Genomic DNA, 18,298 nt, shown 5'->3' on the forward strand with positions numbered 1-18,298 from the left:
AATGTTGTTGATAGATCTTAGGCCCGAAAAACAATAAAACAGGGAAAATATAGGATGACTCAATCTGAAAATGTAGATATGCAATATCGAGAGTTCATGATCTCCCGTCCTTCACTCCCCCTTGTCAGTCTCTCGTCTATACGTTTATAGTATATTGTCTCTCGTCTATAGCCTAATCTCTATCTTCGTCACTTGTCTCTGGTCTATCGTCTTCGTCTCCTGTCTCTGCTCTAGCGGCTATATGCATATTGTTTGTTGTCCACTAGCCAACGTTTACCGTTCGTCTCATTGTCACTTTGTCTCCTTTTCCTTTCTCTTTCTTCCTCCGTCCTTATTTGTCGTAGAACAACTTTTTAAAAGTTCATGACATGCAAACAAGTGCTCCACTCCGCTGCGCTGCGTGCGCGGCCCGCACGCCGGCCCAGGGTATATTGAGTGAAGGGTAGGACGAACTTTGGTAGGAATTTCTAGTATAACTACTAGAAACCCTACTATGTGGTCGGGACTAGCAAAAACTTAGTTCAAACTAGAATATGGTAGCGCGTATGGTTGGCAGTCGTGACGCGCACGTGACATTCATTTATTAAATTTCTTAAATAACACGTTTTAGGGGCCGATTAGTGGGCAGATATATTCAATTAGCTATTATTAATTGATTATGCAAACATTCAAGAATCTATATCATTCAATTCTAGCCGAAATCACGCGGCGCTCCCAGGATTCGAACTCACGACCCTCGGATCCGTAGCCCAATACGCTACCGAATGCGCTACCGAGGACCGCGCGCCGACGATCGGAGAGCCGGATCGTGGGTGCTGGCGTGCAGAGAAATCTTTACCCTGTACGCCGTAGAAGATCGGCTGGGTTTCGTGAAAAATGGTAGAGGAATTGTCGAAAGAAAATTCATTGATCTATCATTTGAGACTAAGAACCATTGATTCCTTCAAAGGTTGACCGAGATATCGCTCGCCGAAAACAGGCCATTTAACATGTAAACCCTATGGGCTGGTAGGAAATGTACGCCGTAGAGCAGCAGTGCTACCAACTAACTCCGGCGGGGGCCGCGCCGGCCGGCCGGACTGCGACTGCCGCCGACATGACCCGAGGCTGGACCGCAAGTGGGCGGAGCCAAGCCGCAGTGTGCTAGTGCGTCTCGACCAATCAGAGGGGAGACAGCGTCCAGCCTGTGTCAGCCTCTAAGCAGGGCTCTGACGACTTTAACATTATCAGTCAATGACAAGTGCCTTTATTTTTCATTTTTCGTTAATAGACCATATTGATAAAAATTAGGTAGGGATCTCAAACTACCAATGCCAAAGTTTGGTTAAAATCAAACGCATATACAGCGAGAAATAGCCGAAAAGGACTGTTCCACAGGGTCTGAAACGCATAGTAAGACACATTGAACATGAAAATAGTATCAGAGACCCCTGTTTATGTCCCTGAGGTCATCTCAGGTCACGAATAGTATATAACAGTTTTTCGCGAATACCTTTCGATAGAGGCATGCCAGAGCGATGAAAACGCCTTGGATGTGTTAATCTCGACGATACGGATCGACTGATATGCAACATGACCCTTTCCGGTCAGGTCATGTTGGTAAAAGTAAGCTCGTGCAAGGCTTGAGTCAAAAGTTATTGCAGAAACACTTTCCAAAAATCGGTTATTTTGGCAGTTTTTGCTCCCTGCAGGCAAAACCGTTGGCGCTGGGTCAAATCTGAGATAATTATTCAGAAAGGGCGTTAATAGGGGTATCGAAGTCGCTTTTCCGCGGCGCTGTAGCTATATCGGTTCCCGAGTTATGCGTTGGCTTCTTGGAAACTGTCGACATTTGACCTGAAAATCGGCGAAATTTTGCCTTTGACCACTGGTGACCTGACCTTTAGCCTAACCAAAAAAGTGACCGAAGTGATTTCGTTATTATTTTTGGCGCTCTTTCGAACGCCGCCTTCCGCGAATCGCTACGTGGCCCAGGAGTCGAGTTAGAAATGGTTGTTCAAACACCCCCCCCCCAGCAGGGCGTGGAAATCCAGGACCCCCAGCGGGGCGCGGGTTAAAACACATTTGGAAAATATAAATATCTTCAATACTATGTGCGCTAACCAGTTTTCTCAGTAATTTAGCTAGCAAATATCGTGCTGTGTTGTTTACATCGAGGGTCGAACTTAACCCGCGCCGTGCTGGTGGCCTAAGTTTTCCGTGTCGTGCTGGGGAGGCGTTTTCACGTCCCCGTCTAACTCGGCTCCTGGGTCAAAGGTCACGTCACCACACCGTTCCATGCTTCTATCCTCAGGATACGGAAATCCTTCTCCTCCACGCCGCAACCCCCCTCCCGACTGGACAGACAACTTTATCTCATGCGGGCTGCTCCCTTGGAGCGGCACCGCTGCTCCCGAGGGAGCGCACCCCGTAGCCGGGTGCAGTGAGTGCCTTGGGGCTGGGTGGCCTGTCCTCTGGACGGGCTCAGCCCCGGCGACTCACTAGGGTGCCTGCCCAGACCAATGTCTCCCCCTACATCCTATCATCCTCCCGGCTCTGAAATGGTCTCATTGGACCGAAAGGGCATAACTCAACAAAACAAACAAACAAACACGTCACCAGAGGTCATCAAAGGTTGCCTATTTCAACATTTTCCCAAACACTCAACGCATAACTCGGGAACCAATAGAGCTACAGCGCCACAGAAAAGCGCATTCAACAGCTCTTTCAAAGGCCTTTCCGAGTGTTGTTGTTAGATTTAACCTCAGGTCAAATATAAATCGTGACGTTAGTAACAACGCACGATACGTTAGACGCTGGCAAAACACCAATACGGGCGAGGGTTAAATCATATGTGAAGTTGTGAACCAACCAGTTTTTGAGTGGTTAACCTAGCAAACATTGTAAATGTGTTCAACAGGATGTTTACAGTGAGGGTTGAACTTGAAAAAGACGGGCCATTGGACGATGGGACCGCGGCCGGAATTAGCGCGACATTGGTGGATTTGCCGCCCTTTCCCAAACTGAGTTAGACTGTTCCACGTAGTTCAGAAATGTCCAATTCCATGGATCACGAATCTGCAAATATTTTTCGTCCATGGTGTGTAGCGTCCGCGCCACATCAGCCCAAATACAAAGTTCTGTGACAAGCATTGTAGACCCGTTTTCGTACGGAGAAAAGTAGCAGCTAATGTAGGTAAGAAAAATGTATATTAGACGGCTTTATCAATATTTTCGGGGTCTAACCTTTAGACCATGAAACAAGAAATGTTTAGACCATGGGCTTCACGATGGAAAGAAAAACTTATAACGGAATATATAAATACGCTTCAAATGTTAAGTTTGTAGGTGCTTTTAAAATTGTGAGTTAATTTTACTGTTATAAACATTCTAGAATGCCGATATGAAACGTCCCGCTAGGTCGCGCTCTTCTTTGATCAATATGGTCTTTACCGATCAATTGCCTTTCAGAAAATGTATAATTTAGCTGCTTCAGCCTGCTACATCGAAAATGAGGGGCATTTTTGTTTTTACTTCAGGTCGCCGGCGCTGGCCGTGCGCGGTTACCACGAGCCGGCCGGAAGCTGGGAGTAACAGATCGACAGATCCTCCTAGGAGTCGAACAAGGCTGCCAAGTGCCAACTATATTTAAGTTTTGTCCGGAAATATCCGTACCTGCTATTGGAGTGTCTGATACACTTTTCTGACCCTCACTTTATTTGTTACATAGTCCATCAGGCTATCAGATTCCCATCATGGTTTTGGTGGCTACATTAGGTATTTGCTTATGGGAATTTCCGGTTCCGTCATGACTTGACCTGGCAGGTGATGCCATCTTATCCCATGACCGAACCGAGTCAAGGTCAACGCAGGTCAACTGATTAATTAATTAATTAATCAAATGACTAATGATTATTTAATTAAATTTATCAGGAGTTGCTTCGAAAGTACACCGACTACCATTTGTATGATTCCATCATCCCTTTCATGTGAAAAGCGGGCACGAAACACGAAAAAGTACCGATGTCGCGCTAATTCTCGCTCCGGCCCCATTGTGCATTGTAAGAAATAGTTTTAGTGTCTACTCGTATGCTACATATTTTGCGACCGATACCCCCTGAACCCGATTACGACTCGCTGACGAAGTTTTTTAAATACAATTTGAAAGCTCCGATCCGAACGATTTCTTGTGGAGTGAAGCTCTCATTCACTTATTGCATTAACAAACTCCACAGTCCATATCATATCTTTATGTGTAACTAAGCTGTTGGTAGCGGTAAACACCCATTTGGATGTCGGCGGTGACGCCTAATGGTTGAGCTGACCTGACCCCACCTGCCCAAAATGCACGGATACATCGTCTTTGATCAAAACTAGCACGAAATTCGAAATCAGAACCCCGAAAAAACTCACTAACGTCATTTTAAAAAGCTAAGATAGGCCACGATTTCCCTGACGTTTAAGTCATTTAATGCCAACTATATGACCGGCGATCTTAAAATCGGGTATCATCGGCTTCCTTTAGTTACGGTAGGACGTTCATGTTTTCGCGAAGCTATACATAGCTCGGTTAGGGACTGAACGATTGGGGATCCAACAGAATTCCCCCCCCCCCCCAATTATATGCTAGGGGCTGAAAACGCGGTCACGGAAGGGGTTTCAAAGAGCATACAAACACATAAGTCCTTAATCCTCGCCCGTACTGGTGTTTTGCCAGCCGCGAACGTATATGGGGGGGGGGGGGGTCCGTTGGAGACATAGTTTGTTACGAGAGACGCCCAGTTCGAGGTTTAAAGTCCATGCTATTAAAAGCCTAATTTCAGGTATTTAAAATAATCTTGAACCGACCTGTGACCTCGGAACTCCACTTGAAGGTACTCATCAGAAGCCTCTCGTAGGTTTACCCCCCTCCCCTCCCACCCCCACCCAGCAAGTGGTGTGTGGCGAAATACTCCAGCAACTGCCGGGTTAACCCTCGCCCGTATTGGTGTTTTGCCAGCCTCGAACGTATAGGGGGGGGGGGCGGGTCCGTTGGACCGCCCCCCTTGCCGTTTGGCCCCTGATCGAGCTAGAGCTTCGAGAAAAAAATTAAGGTCCTAGGTCATTGGTTGACTTTCCAGGTCAGGTCAATGACCCACCAGTCTGGAAAATCGGGACCTGTTAGACCATCGTAAAGTGAGGTTGATGAGGGTTTTTTTTCGGGGTGCTGATCACGAATATCGTGTTAGTTTTGATCACAGATGATGTCTTAATGCATTTAGGCCAGGTCAGGTCAGGTCAGGCCAATCAGTAGACGTCCTGCCTATTCATAGTACGTGTCAGCCGTTACTGACAGCTTCGTAACATGTTACGAAGACACCAAAACAACTTCGTAAATGCTCAAATGGTTGCTTAATTCGAAATCAGCTCCAAAAAGTAGCCTAAAACATTAAAACTCGAAGAAGTGAACCTAGGTCATCAAAGGTCAATGATCTGACCTGACCTTCAGGTGACCTTGACACCCACCGGCCACCATAATGCATGGGACCAACATCATATCACATGTTTGAACGCTTGAAACCGCAAAAATACTGCAAACGCGCGACTAATACTAGCCGACATACGCCGAATCGCGATTCCGGCCAAACATGGTCTCGAAAAATAGGCCACAGGTCAGGGTTCATTTGGGACAGGGTCATGAACTTTTAAGGGTAAGTGTACAATTGATTGACGCGACAGTACTGAAAATTTCATCGCGATCGACCGCTTTTTACGCGAGTTATTCGCGAAAAACCATGGGGGTGAGGGTCCGTTCGAACCCCCCCCCCCCCCTATACGGACGAGGGTTAAGTCAGTTAAATTTCTTTTGCAGTTTTCAATTTAATTTACGAATTATGTTCCGGCAGCTATGGTCAAAATGAGCAGAATGCTGCTCAATGTACCAAGCGCAACTTCGTTCTCAGGCCCGCAGAGAGCGGGGATGTAAGTCAGGCACGGCCTTGGCCGTTTCCTCTGGGGCCGCGCCGTCTGCCGAGGGAGGGGAGACCTTGCCCAGTCTGAGGGAGGGGGACGACGGCGCCACCGGGACGCCCCGTCGCTCCGAGACCGGCGCTCACTGTATAAACAAGCAAAAAACGCTGGCCGTGCAAAGCTTGGCTGTGCTTTGACAGAGGAGGCATCTAGTGGAATATTTCGTAACTACACAAACTTCTAACAAAGATGTCGCTTGAAGCGCAGTTGAGATTGTAGGTTTTGATCCAACTGAAAATTGACATCTCAAGGACGACGAAATGATGTAAATTTATATGAAATGGTTTTGTATGATGCGTACTTTGATTGATGCCATTAATTTTCCACTGCCTTTTTGTGTGAAACGATTTTGTACCTTGCGATTTTGTATGACACGATTTTGTATGCTGCGCTTTTGTATGTTTTGACTGTCCCCTACCCGGCCTGTTTTGTAGGTTTTGCGCGTTGTATGTTACGATTTTGTATGTTTTGATGATTGTATGATAAGATTTTGTATGCTTTGATATGGAGCGCTTTTCACATGAAAGGGATGATGGAATCATACAAATGGTAGTCGGTGTACTTTCGAAGCAATTCCTGATAAATTTAATTAAATAATCATTAGTCATTTGATTAATTAATTAATTAATCAGTTGACCTGCGTTGACCTTGACTCGGTTCGGTCATGGGATAAGATGGCATCACCTGCGGCTCCATATCAAATCATACAAAATCTTATCATACAATCATCAAAACATACAAAATCGTAACATACAACGCGCAAAACCTACAAAACAGGCCGGGTAGGGGACAGTCAAAACATACAAAAGCGCAGCATACAAAATCGTGTCATACAAAATCGCAAGGTACAAATTCGTTTCACACAAAAAGGCAGTGGAAAATTAATGGCATTAATCAAAGTACGCATCATACAAAACCATTTCATATAAATTTACATCATTTCGTCGCCCTTGAGATGCCAATTTTCAGTTGGATCAAAACCTACAATCTCAACTGCGCTTCAAGCGACATCTTTGTTAGAAGTTTGTGTAGTTACGAAATATTCCACTAGATGCCTCCTCTGTCAAAGCACAGCCAAGCTTTGCACGGCCAGCGTTTTTTGCTTGTTTATACAGTGAGCGCCGGTCTCGGAGCGACGGGGCGTCCCGGTGGCGCCGTCGTCCCCCTCCCTCAGACTGGGCAAGGTCTCCCCTCCCTCGGCAGACGGCGCGGCCCCAGAGGAAACGGCCAAGGCCGTGCCTGCCTTACATCCCCGCTCTCTGCGGGCCGGAGAACGATGTTGCGCTTGGTACATTGAGCAGCATTCTGCTCATTTTGACCATAGCTGCCGGAACATAATTCGTAAATTAAATTGAAAACTGCAAAAGAAATTTAACTGACTTAACCCTCGCCCGTATAGGGGGGGGGGGTCGAACGGACCCCCACCCCCATGGTTTTTCGCGAATAACTCGCGTAAAAAGCGGTTGATCGCGATGAAACTTTCAGTACTGTCGAGTCAATCAATTGTACACTTACCCTTAAAAGTTCATGACCCTGTCCCAATTGAACCTTGACCTGTGGCCTATTTTTCGAGACCATGTTTGGCCGGAATCGCGATTCGGCGTATGTCGGCTCGTATTAGCCGCGCGTTTGCAGTATTTTTGCGGTTTCAAGCGTTCAAACATGTGATATGATGTTGGTCCCAGGCATTATGGTGGGTGTCAAGGTCACCTGAAGGTCAGGTCAGATCATTGACCTTTGATGACCTAGGTTCACTTCTTCAAGTTTTACATGGTTCTAGGCTACTTTTTGGAGCTGATTTCGAATTAAGCAACCATTTGAGCATTTACGAAGTTGTTTTGGTGTCTTCGTAACATGTTACGAAGCTGTCAGTAACGGCTGACACGTACTATGAATACCTGGCAGGACGTCTACTGATTGGCCTGACCTGACCTGACCTGGCCTAAATGCATTAAGACATCATCTGTGATCAAAACTAACACGATATTCGTGATCAGCACCCCGAAAAAACCCCATCAACCTCACTTTACGATGTTCTAACAGGTCCCGATTTTCCAGACTTGTGGGTCATTGACCTGACCTGGAAAGTCAACCAATGACCTAGGACCTTAAATTTTTCTCGAAGCTCTAGCTCGATAAGGGGCCAAACGGCAAGGGGGGCGCTCCAACGGACCCGCCCGCCCCCCCCCCCCCCATACGTTCGAGGCTGGCAAAACACCAATACGGGCGAGGGTTAACCCGGCAGTTGCTGGTGTATTTCGCCACACACCACTTGCTGGGTGGGGGTGGGAGGGGGGGTGGGTAAACTTTCCCAGCCCATAGCTTGAAAACCCATAGCCCATAGCCCATAGCTCGAGGCGCAGCGAAACGGGCGAGGCAGCAAACAAAATAACGCTACGAGAGGCTTCTGATGAGTACCTTCAAGTGGAGTTCCGAGGTCACAGGTCGGTTCAAGATTATTTTAAATACCTGAAATTAGGCTTTTAATAGCATGGACTTTAAACCTCGAACTGGGCGTCTCTCGTAGCAAACTATGTCTCCAACGGACCCCCCCCCATATATGTACGTTCGCGGCTGGTAAAACACCAGTACGGGCGAGGATTAAGGACTTATGTGTTTGTATGCTCTTTGAAACCCCTTCCGTGACCACGTTTTCAGCCGCTAGCATATACCTTATTGGGGGGGGGGGGGAATTCTGTTGGATCCCCAATCGTTCAGTCCCTAACCGAACTATAGCTTCGCGAAAATATGAACGTCTTACCGTAACTAAAGGAAGCCGATGATACCCGATTTTAAGATCGCCGGTCATTGGTTGGCATTTCTATTCGGGTAAATGACTTAAAAATCAGGGAAATCGTGGCCTATTTTAACTTTTTAAAATGAGGTTGTTAGTGAGTTTTTTTCGGGGTTCTGATTTCGAATTTCGTGCTAGTTTTGATCAAAGACGATGTATCCGTGCATTTTGGGTAGGTGGGGTCAGGTCAGCTCAACCATTAGGCGTCACCGCCGACATCCAAATGGGTGTTTACCGCCACCAACAGCTTAGTTACACATAAAGATATGATGTGGACTGTGGAGTTTGTTAATGCAATAAGTGAATGAGAGCTTCACTCCACAAGAAATCGTTCGGGTCGGAGCTTTCAAATTGTATTTACAAAACTTCGTCAGCGAGTCGTAATCGGGTTCAGGGGGTATCGGTCGCAAAATATGTAGCATAGACACTAAAACTATTTCTTACAATGCACAATGGGACCGGAGCGAGAATTAGCGCGACATCGGTACATTTTCGTGTTTCGTGCCCGCTTTTCACATGAAAGGGATGATAGAATCATACAAATGGTAGTCGGTGTACTTTCGAAGCAATTCCTGATAAATTTAATTAAATAATCATTAGTCATTTAATTAATTAATTAATTAATTAATCAGTTGACCTGCGTTGACCTTGACTCGGTTCGGTCATGTGATAAGATGGCATCACCTGCCAGGTCAAGTCATGACGGAACCGGAAATTCCCATAAGCAAATAATGTAGCCACCAAAACCATGATGGGAATCTGATAGCCTGATGAACTATATAACAAATAAAGTGAGGGTCAGAAAAGTGTATCAGACACTCCGATAGCAGGTACGGATATTTCCGGACAAAACTTAAATATAGTTGGCACTTAGTTTAGTTTAGTTTAGTTTATTGAGAGCATCATCAACGGGCATAGGAGGCCCAATTACAGATTAAGTCGAAAGTTAAAAATACACTTACATATGCCGACACACATATAAATACACTTATAAAAAAAAACCAAATCAAAACATAGCAGTACCTACTTACGAACATGGGCAACTATATGAGACTTGAAAGACGCAGTGCTGCTCGTCCACACGTCTATCTCACGGTTGCAGTCCAAGAAGCCATTGCAGAGCTTTGGCATGCGACAGAAAGGACTGTTCAGCACTGTGTTCACCCGTGCGTACGGTACATGGAAGAGAACCCTTTTTGCAGGGGGCGATGCGGCACGGCCAGCGGGAAACACTCCAGCAGATACGATGAATCCACAGCATTACGGTGAACATTGCAGATGAACATAATATCATGCTGCTGGCGCCGCACCTTGAGGGGTGGCATGTGATGGTATTTGAGCAGGGCATCGTACTCGAAAGACACGCCCTGGACACCACACCTGCCAGATAACCATTAAAAACTTATGCTGTACGCGCTCTATTCGAGTCATGTGCACCTCTGCGGCTCCTCCCCATACCACACTAGCGTACTCAAGAATGGAGCGTACATTGGCGCAGTAGGCAGCCAGCACAGCCTTGACATTGATACATCGTAGTGACTTGCCACCTTTGCCAGTTCGGAAGGACCTCATAAGTACGCCTAGCGCCCTATTCGCCTTACGAACAGCTGCATCCACATGTTACCGAACGTGAGCTTCTCATCCAACAGGACCCCTAGATCTCGCATCACGCTCACTCTCTCAAGCTGTTGGCCTCCCACGCTGTAAATACTGATTGTTGGGTTGCGCCGTAAAGTTAGGGTAAGTACTCTACATTTACTTGGGATCAGCGTGAGCTGCCAACGCACAGACCATCGGTTCAGGTCGTCAAGCTGCTGTTGCAAAAAAGCTGCGTCCGCGACGGTGTCTACCTTGCTATACAGCTTAACATCGTCAGCGAACATCACACAATCGGTTTGGACGCAGTCTGGTTGGCCATTGATGAAGCAGGCGAATAACAGCGGCGACAACAGGCCACCTTCCGGCGTGCCGGATGGTACAGGGACCCGCAGTTGCTTCTGTACACACTAGTATTTCAGCGTATTCTTGGCCTGTGACACCGTTGGAGGCGAATTGGGAAATGATTGTGTGCTTATTAAAACCACCATCTGAAGGGCTTTAAACTGATGTGCTGCTCTCCTAATTCAGTGAACTTTTTATGGCTATATCAGCAAAACATTGTTTTCAGCGCTTTTTCCTGCCCCATTCCTTCTGAAACCTGGAACCGCTTATTCCATTTACTCCTGCCATCTGACGATGGTCGTGCTGACTACTAGTTCCGGCGCTAGTTACTGCTCCAGTTTTGCACCCGGCACAAACTCAGGCGGCACCGGGCCGTGGCTCGACCATGGGGAGGGTCGGACCGAGCCGACTGCCTGGGGCGCGGTTAGATCGGACGCCCTGCTGGGGAAGGGGACGAGAGTGAGGGGGAGTGGAGGAGGTGGTCACGTGGTCCGTCCAAGCTCGCAGACGACCTGACGTGTCCTGCGCCCAGCCATGTTCCGTGATCCAAAATGGCACGAGAGCTGTGGAATGTCTGGAGGAGACGCTTCGAAAGCGAACTTCAGCAGCACTAATTTACCATATTCTGTGGAGATAAATTAATATTATCTTAATGCAGAAAAAATTGTATGCCCAAGCTGTATAAGCTGTATCTTTTTAAAAGTTGTAAATAGGATTATTTTTAGGGACTTATAGGTTTCGTATACACATGTGAATTGTGTTACATTAAGCCGTTTCGCTGTTATGGTTACTAACTGAAGAGGTATCCTTTTTTTTCTCACAGGGAATGACAATACAATAACAATATAACAATACGAATAAAACCAGACGTTTCGCACAAAAAAGTGCCTCCGTCAGTGGCAAGAAATGAGTTATTAGGCATACATGTTTTTTTTTCGATAACATCGATGAAGTAGTTATCTTTATTTTTTAAAGATATATTTTCAGCAGTTTTTTAAGCACATCATGGAAGCTTATAAACATTTGTGTATTTTATCGGCAACCCGGCTGGCCAGACCGAGACGGTGCCGCATTTAGTTCTCATCGATGTTAAACCTATACACTTATTTTTCTCCACTGACGAAGGCACGTTGTTGTCCGAAACGTTTGGTTTTATTCGCATTGTTTTTTATATTGTCATTGTCCGTGAGAAAAACATACTCATATGGACTGGTCTCAGTTCATATAGAAATTGTTGCACATTCATCAACACAGATAAAATGAATATTAGCCCTCACCACACATATAAGTAGAGGTAAGTAGACCGGGCCCGCTGTTTTACACCAATAAATCGCGGCAAAGCGAAGGATTGCGACGATTCTTTGGTGCCCTGGAGTTAATCAATTTTACAACTTCCGGAAAATTAAATAGCCCTTATCATTTTTGCATCTTGTCTGAGAATTTTAAATCCCTGAACCAAATTACCTTTAACCTGTGATTATTTTTCTCAAGATCATGTCAGGCAAGAATAGCAATTGAAAGTCAGCGCACATCTTCTGTGTGTTTCCATAGTCGTTTCGTGATTAGCAACGTGACAACATGTGAAATATACTACATATCTAATGTTTGTCTCATTAATTGTTGTGGGTGCCAAGGTCACGTGAAACTCAGGTTAAGGTCATTTACTTGAAATGATCTCGGTTAACTTCCTTAAATTTACACCTTTTTACTGTGGTTTTTAGGAAGTGTTGGTTTGAAATTTAGCACCCATTTTAGCATTTGAAAACTAGGCATACTTAAGTATCAGTTATAGTGCCTATGCAATATGTTGCGTAAGTGCTGGTTAACATTCTATATAGCCGGCAGAACGCCTAATGGGTGATCTGGCGTGACCCGTCCTACCCCAAATGCTTTGATACATCATCTTTGATCAAAGCAAGTGCAAATTCGGAGTCAGAAGCAAGCCAAGTCCCAGCAAACTTCACTTGTAAAAATTCTAGCAGGACCCAATTTTCCGTGCTTTTGGGTTATTAACCTGATCTGGGAGGTCGACCAGTGACCTAGGATCTCAGCATTGACGACATAAAAGTAATTGGCTTTTTCTCGTCAGCGATGACCAGAACCCTCAAATCATTGGATTTCTCTCGTCACGAGCAGCACGCTCTTTTTTATTTTTCAGCGAAGCTCTGGCTCTTTTTATCAAGGGCCGAATGGCTGAGGGTTTCTACGCCCCTCCGCTACATGTAAGACGCTGAAAAGAAATGCCTAAATAGGTGAGGGTTAAATATCGATTGCTCTTTAAGTGCCGAAGCCCGAAACACTTTAATTTACTTCGATAGCAGTTTTTAAGACCAACGAGCTCGAATAATATAACTTCTTGAACAATGTAAGCAACACATAAAATGAATCGTGAAAAAAGCGGCTCAAGATAAATTGAACTATGAGACACTTAATAAAAAAACGGCATAGATTAGAAACTGCACCTAACTTGCACTGGTTTTTAAACCTTTTCGTTGCAGACTGGTAGATTAAATTTTAGGATTGATTTAAGCTGATGCTCAAATGGAGCTATTCATTCGTTCATACATGCGACCATCCAATTCCATTCATAAAAGAAGCCAGTGACAAAATTGTTCATTTTAGATAAGTGTGAAATACAAACTCAATAAAAGTTTAATGATGCGGCAAATTTGACAGTTTTTATAATGAACAGACAAATAACTCTAACGAATCAAGGTTGCGAGCCCCAAATAGGGGAGAGTGAGGTATAGATGAGCCAAGGGGCAAGTTTAGCCACCCCATGTTTCTCAGCTCCTATGGCGCTGATTGACTTGAGCTCCCATGTGTGCCGTTCGCTTACGATGCTGTAGTCTTTCACGTGAGACGGCAACGTTCTCACGCTCAGCACCCGGTAACATGTGGTATCGCCCCTGATAACTAAGACATGTTTTGCCTTTAAAATGAGATGGTTGTTATCTGCGGTGCATGGTTATTTTCCTTAGCGGGTGTCATTAATCGAAAATGGCCACGGGTGGGGCAAGATGAGCCATTTTCACCTGGGGGAAGATGAGCCGGATAAGCCATTGTTGTCTCCGCTGTCGAAAACCAAACTGAGCTGCGCTTGTATATGCTGAATAAAAATGGTAGGAAATTGTTTTTCTTTGTTGATTACACAAGTTGTAAGTGATTTGCAGATTATCTGAAGGATAGAATGATTTCTTTCGTGATAGAAAACTTGACGAGTTATTGGAAGGCTTAAAACAGTCACTTTTTGATGGAGGAAAAAACTTTGCCATAAGTATGTATGTCATGGAGTAAATAAAAGAGCCCACTCTTCGCCGCGCCCGGGAAAAGAAGAGGTTCGCTTTTTCCTTCCATGCTCAACTTTCCCCACGACGTGTCTCAACTTACCCCCCCCCCCCCGCCCATGGGGTAAGATGAGCAACGTGCAAGATGATTTTTGACGTAGCCTTTCAGTACAAAAATAAGCGGTATAAAACATTTCTGGCCACCATTACATGCGCAATGACCACTCTGTCCGTCCAACTCGTAAACGCAGAAAAATGATCAGTAAGTTAGCCTGTAGCTTACGAAAAACAAAAGCGGCTCAACTTACCTCATTCTTCCCTACGTTACACAATTGAGGGCATTTTTTTTAGGCAATCACAGTATTTGTCAACAATGGTTGTTTGGGGGGCTGGGGAGGGTATTTACTGGCTCTTAAACTGCCCCCCCCCCCCCAAATAAAAGAAAACGAAACCGATCATCCGCGAAAAGAACTATTGAGCTCGAACCAAGGTGACGAATCGATTTATAGGTATGCAGGATGACTAACGATGCCACTTTTTGACTTCTTGTGTCAAATAAATTCCATCATCTGGATAGCACGTCAACATGCTATTTGACATTTTACAACAAACGTAGGTAAAACAAACAAACAAACGTACAACAAACCTATACTTTTTGGCGCGACTAGCCTCATAAACGTTCTGAAACTAAAACCGTTTCTTCGCAATTAACTTGGACCACGTCATCCCAGCTTATGCACGACAAAAATAAAATAATGCTTCAGGATCACTGGCCTGAATTCGAATGCTTAAAGTTTATTCAAAACCGGTGTGGCTGAGGCACTCTTCGCTACATCTCGTGACGGCCACCATTGTGTTTCATTTTTCGGTAAGCTATAAGTTAATAAGGAAAGGATTGGTGAGTGGGTTGAAAATAGCCCCCCTCCACCCCCCCCCCCCTCCTTCTTCTGGAAACATAAGTAATCGAAAGATCTGGCGATGGTTTATCCACCTCCTCTGCCGCCGCGCTGCGAGGCCTCGATTCGTTCGGTATGTGGCTTCCTGAGCGGTCCTCCCCGGAGGCAAGGTGAAAGGTCATGGCCTGTATCAGAAATTTATACATTGCTGAATATGTTTTATAGTTATTCCAAGGCCTTGCACACCGTTTTATTATATCGGATAAACATTACACTTTCTTGTCAATCAATACATTTAAAGAAAACTTGATCATAATCTTATACTGCGGCAATTGTAGTTCTGCTTACGGTTGCCTCTTTATGATACGGGCCACCACCACCTCCACTGCGCTGGAGCTCAGGCGTTCTACCCCTCCCCGCTACGGACCGGCCCTCGGGCTAGGTGTGTTAGTACTGAGCGCAAATCTGTAGTAGTCACGTGACTTTCATTCACGTAGCGGGAACGGAAGCTATAGGCGATACCAAGGACGGGCTCTGGGGAGGCAACCGGCGCGGAAAAATAGCACGATTGTAGTTTTGGAAGAATATCTGTTGCGGTAAGAGGAATTATACAAAACATACGTGCTAGGAGCAAACATGTGTTATTGCTCCATACTTTGCGCTACATTTCCTTTCTCCAATGGCCAGCACTTAGCAAATAATAGCGCAATTCTAAATTGGTAATATATGTGTACAGTAGCAACTGCGGGTCCCTGTACCTGTGTCCACCGCGAACACTTCCCTTTCACCACAGTTTAACATCGTCGACAGATTCGATGCACACGAACGACCCGGCATGAATCCGTGTTGCCTATTGCCTATTGGAAGCCTTGTTCGACTCCTAGGAGGATCTGTCGATCTGTTACTCTCAGCTTCCGGCCGGCTCGTGGTAACCGCGCATGGCCAGCGCCGGCGACCTGAAGTAAAAACAAAAATGCCCCTCATTTTCGATGTAGGTAGCAGGCTGAAGCAGCTAAATTATGCATTTTCTGAAAGGCAATTGATCGGTAAAGACCATATTGATAAAAGAAGAGCGCGACCTACCGGGACGTTTTATATCGGCATTCTAGAATGTTTATAACAGTAAAATTAACTCACAATTTTAAAAGCACCTACAAACTTAACATTTGAAGCGTATTTATATATTCCGTTATAAGTCTTTCCATCGTGAAGCCAATGGTCTAAACATTTATTGTTTCATGGTCTAAAGGTTAGACCCCGAAAATATTGATAAAGCCGTCTAATATACCTACATTTTTCTTACCTACATTAGCTGCTACTTTTCTCCGTACGAAAACGGGTCTACGATGCTTGTCACAGAACTTTGTATTTGGGCTGATGTGGCGCGGACGCTATACACCATGGACGAAAAATACAGGGTGTCCCAGAAGTCTTTAAGCTTTTTTATATTTGTCGTGTGACCTTGCTATGTTACTGATTAAGGCAAATGACGCCTCAAACGAAAGAGAATGAACTGAAGTTTTGTATTTTCATGCCTAGAGCACCACTTAAAGGGACCCTCCCACCTTCAAAAAAGTTTATGAATTGGCATGAAAGTGATGTCGCTCGGTTCAGAAAGAGCGAAAACGAATATCTACCAAATTTCACCGAAAAACATTCACCGGTTTTCAAGATATTAGACTTTTACTTTTGTTTACTTTTTTGGGATCTCCGCTGTTTCTAGCGACTTTATTTTAGAAGTGCGGCGTTTGCGGCAGATGTTGCGCGCAAATAGCAATACCACCGCGTGCTACAAAACGTTTTAGTCAAACATTTAAAAATCGTTAGATATCTGCGCTGACGTCACACATTCAGAGGGGTATTCCTAAGCATTAGCCCCTCTGAATCAAAATGCTGCAATTTTGAAATTCAATATTTCTGATTTAAGGCATTTCTCGATGTTGTGAGTGCCGAAACCGGTAATTGTGAGCCAGAGACCACATTTTGGCTATCTCAACTCAAATCTAATGTTAAGGTGGGAGGGTCCCTTTAACCCTATTCCTGGCGGGCTCCGCCGGGACAAGAAACTGGCGGGGGGGGCCGATTCGGCCCCCCCCTGAGATCTCGAGAACGAAGCAAGATAGCGACAAGCAGTAAACGGCATCGGATACGCACGGCCAAGATCTACAATTTTTACTAAGGTCATTTTCAGGTCAGGTCAAAGATGACGTCACAGGGGTCGAAAAAGTCAAAATGGCGGCACTAGACATGGAGAGAGTTTTTCTCGAATAACTTTCGAATTAGTCAAGATAGGAACAAACTAAGGGCATCATCGTGATCCTCTCGTCAATCCGCATCGAATGATATATATGTTGACCTCGAAAGGTCAAGGTCAAAGGTTGACCTCAGGTCACGTGACCTCGAGGTCATCATGTATATCATTCGATGCGTCTTGACGAGCTGAACACAATGAGACCATCCACGCGTCTGTATCTTGTTCCTGTACGGAGTTATTGGCCAAAAACCTTTGGTGACCTTTGATGACGTCACATGACCTCACAGCTGCCCAACAGCAAAACAGACCTCAAGGTAGTGAAGGTTGATCGTATATGAAGTCATGTATGGTATATGGGGCCATTCCGACCCGTTTTAGTGGTAAAAACAGGGAGTTAATTTTTCCCCCATTGACTTATAATGGGGAGGTCGCGAAATTGACCTGACCTTAGGTCACCGATATCAAAATTCCGAGATATACAAATTGTACATACTGGTACCCTAACTAAACCCTGAAGAGAAGAAATTGATCGGTCAAAAACTCTAGCTCTGGCGTGATTGCAAACTTTTCTGAGGTAGCGTCACCAAACCGCCTCTGGTGACCTGACCTGAGGTCAGATCAACTCAAAATTTTCAGACATGTTGCGTAGAAGCCTTTTAGGAAAAGTCAGAAAATTTGAGCTTCCTAGCTCAACGCGTTTGGGAGATATAACCAAAAAACCTCAGGGGGGGGGCTCCTGAGGCCCCCCCCCGCCAGGAATAGCCCAGCCAGCAATTTTGCTCCGGGCCCAAGCAGGCTCAAGTGCGGATTGCCCGAGATTTTTAGTCGGGCTAAAGTCGGCTAGGGCTTGGGCTAAAGTCGGCGTATGACACAGAAACGCCGACTAAAGCCCATGCTCTGCCGGAGGTATGCCCGCTCTGCGAGCTCCGGGCAGCCGTAGTTTAGCCCTAGTTGAGCGACGATTGGCGTTAGCCCGATTTAAGCCCGAGCAGTGAATCCATTTATATAATGGAGATTACTCTGGGCCCGAGCGGGCTGAACTCCGGCAAGCCCACTCTGTGTGCCCTGTCTATCCCGACTTAAGCCATAGAAGTGAATGGGGTTTATACATTGCAAACTGCTGTGGCTTTGCTCGGGT

This window comes from Amphibalanus amphitrite, unplaced genomic scaffold (genome assembly GCF_019059575.1).
Source record: "Amphibalanus amphitrite isolate SeventyFive unplaced genomic scaffold, NRLGWU_Aamphi_draft 000331F_arrow, whole genome shotgun sequence".
Lineage (NCBI taxonomy): Eukaryota > Metazoa > Arthropoda > Thecostraca > Balanomorpha > Balanidae > Amphibalanus > Amphibalanus amphitrite.